This window comes from Arachis ipaensis, chromosome B02, assembly GCF_000816755.2.
Source record: "Arachis ipaensis cultivar K30076 chromosome B02, Araip1.1, whole genome shotgun sequence".
NCBI lineage: Eukaryota > Viridiplantae > Streptophyta > Magnoliopsida > Fabales > Fabaceae > Arachis > Arachis ipaensis.
The window spans coordinates 89,907,603-89,910,952 of NC_029786.2; the positions used below are offsets into that span (position 1 = coordinate 89,907,603).

General features: G+C 35.0%; 1 pseudogene; it reads right to left on the minus strand.

The window, feature by feature from the left end:
• LOC107625673 lies at positions 41 to 2,787 on the minus strand (annotated as a pseudogene).

Sequence of the window (3,350 nt, forward strand, 5' to 3'; positions counted from 1 at the left end):
TTTACTAAATCACTTCTAAACAATAGCCAGCCTTAGAACTATTACAAAAATATCACTACCAATAAGAACATAAAACCACAACCACAATCACATCATACAAATTCACTCAAATATAATTAAACAGTTTGTAGTTCGTAGAGATTCCAGAAATCACAATCCAAATAATCTTACAAGTGATCCAAGTTCTTCTTTTGGCTTTTTCAGGAAGTAGAGAATAGACCTTCTGTCAAAGCAGCTTTGGATGTCAAAGAAGCCCCTAACAGGTTTATTGCCTGAAACATGTATATATAACGAAGGACAAGGATGTTACTATTGTTACTAATTCTAAGATTCCAACCAATAGTTATATCAAAAGTAATCATCAATTCAAGATTTATAAAGCATAAAGTATAACGGAAATTTGTAGGTGCTTTTAGTTTTTAGGCAGTAAAAGTGCGGGTGGGAGATGGTGAAATTTCAAGGATCTTCATGTCCAAAATTATACATAGAGCTTATCTATAGAAATTTATTCCTCATTCTTTTACCATCAAACCGAACACAACCTAAGGGGAAAAAAAAGGTGTGCTAGAACCTATTTAATAATCACCACTTCGCATCATGAGACATTACCGTTATGAAAATAGATGTCCTAGTGTCTCTATAGCAGCTGGTGGATTAAATAACATTGATAATGTTTGAATGTAATTAAATATGTAATCATCAATTGCTCCTCTTGAAATATTATAAACAGCCAAGTTCTCATCCTTCAACATACACCAAGAATAAGACATGAGAAGCAGAAGCAATGTGTAATGTGTTAGGGTGAGTGTTACTTGTGTTATAATGAGTGCATTATTATAGAGAGTGTTACAAAATCTCAAGTTATATTGAGGAACATATTGGAGGATATTAATAATAAAATTCCCTTATTATCTGTTATTTACTTTGACAATGACTCCAATTGTTATCTTGCTTTAAAGCAGCTAAGAATTTTTCAATATAAAATTAGAAGTGGATTGTTACCTCTGCTTTCCCAATGCTGATCACATGTTCCTCCAAATCATCCAATGGAGCATTTATATTTTGTAACAATGAAATGCTGGAAGCATTAGCCAGTGGTGTCACATGCAGATCATCCCACACAACAAACAGTGATGGCCTCCTCACAAATCCGAGTTTAAAGCTATCAGAGAGTCTCGGTTCGAATAGCTTCGTGTAACAAGCATCTTTTACTAGACTAGGGTTCCTTGAGATCGCATCATTGCTGCCATAATAGTAAATAGGATCCTGTTGCTCAGAAAACAGTTGCAGCCCAGTCCTTAAACCGAATTTTGGTGCCACTTGCGGATCAAGCAAGAGATCATTTGAATTTCCCTTGAACCATAAGCTACTGAAGCTCTTCACACTTTTGTACAAGTTGTTGATGCATCCCAGAGAAGCATTTCCATCCAAAAGCTTCATAGTGGATCCAATTGGTGTTGTGAGGAAGCTGAATAGAAAATCAACAAAATCCTCCTCAGCTTCAGCATACACTATTTTCTTCAATGATTTTCTCGCAAATATCTTAATCGTTCTCTTAATTTGTGTGGGCTTTCCACCAACTTTTGGTGAGAAGGTGTACAGAGGCTTAGATTCTTCGCTTGCCAAGAACACATCACTGAGGGGAGAATTGGAGGTTAATGCTCGCTTCATTAACTCCAACATCTAAAACAAAATAATTGAAAAAAAAAATGTAAAATGATAATGTAATTCATCATTAAAAGTAAGAAGAGCTTGATTCCTGAAAATCCTTCACTTCATTATGGATATTCCACCACAACTTTGCCACTTCAATGGTGTTCATTGAACCAGTAGCATCTATGTCCTATTACCAAGAATTCCGACTAACAAGATTTTAATGCTAAATTAACACGTATGCAATTATAAACACACAGCGTAAGGTGAATGAAAAGAAATTTTACCCCCTTGAGGCTAACAACTTTGGTCATCTCGCTGAGATTTTTAAAATCCGTGTAGCCAAGCTTGACAAGTTCCTTCATCAAGTTTCCAGGAAAATTTTGGAGCACTTTTAAATCATCAAAAACCATGTACATGGCTTCCCCTTTAAGAAAAACGCCAACTTCACCAGAATCTTCCAAAAGCTTCATTTCTCTGTCCATCAGTTTCCGACACGAAGGGCAACTAGCACCTGCAAAAGTACTTAACAAGAAAGAATTATCACTCTTACATTTGGTACTGCACATGAAGCACCTTGTAGGCTCAGTGTCATCCACATTCAGCTTCAGTTTCTTGCAAAGGCTTTCGTAAGGGTTTCGCGGTCGAAGCAGCATTTGCTTGCAAATCGGGTTCCAGAAAACCTCATCACTTGAGTTCTCCACGCTACGGTACAGATTGTTGATGCAGCCAAGCTCTGGTTGTTGATCATGGTGGTTGTTTTCCGAAACGAGTCGAATGATAGTACCGAGTGGAATAGTGAGGAAGCTGAAAAGTGTGTCTACGAAGTCTCTGGTTGCTTCAGCCACAACTACACGATTTTTCTCTCTGTCTACCAAAAGTCTCAAGGTGAACGTTTGGTGTTCCTTGGAAGCCATTACGAAAAGAAACGCAGGGTTTGATGATTTTGTAGGTGTTATGATTTGCCTCTTTGATTTCTAGAATGCTATGCTGTTTGAAGTTGGATAGAAGAGAAATGGTTAGAGAAGTAAAAGAAGGAGACTCCTTCGTGAGGAAGCTAACGAGTGCACTGGCGACTGGACATATTCACTGTTTTTAGCTTTCTGTCCGACCAAAAAGAAAAGAAAAATAAAAACCTTTTTACGCTTTATCTTTTATTAATTAATGGTCTAAATCTAATAGTAAAATTATAAATTACTTTACTGATACTCCTATTAGGATGGCAAAAAACTTTGTATCCAAGGGTATTCGGGAAATTACTTGCAATAGATGAGCTAACGGAGATCCTTAGAATTTGTATGGGACAGAGATTTGTCTTTGTGAATAATCTTGAGGAAGAAAAAGAAGATAAAAAAAACATAAGAATTCAAATCAAATAAAAAATACACTAAAATTAAAATAAAAAATAAAAGAGATAGATTGAAATTGAATAAAAAGATAATCACTCAATTTTCTATCTAATTTTTTGATGTAATAAAAAAAAGACTTTTCAACTTAATTTGTTTACGCCATAGTTTGAAAATTGAATCGAATAATTTCTCAACTTTCTATCCAATTTTTCGATGCAATAAGAGAGAGGCTCTCTCAATCTCATTTGTTCATATCATAGTTTAATCACGAAATCAAAAAATTTTTTAAACCTCCAAATCACTTTATATAAACTATCACAATTTATGAGATATTTATAATTTTATATT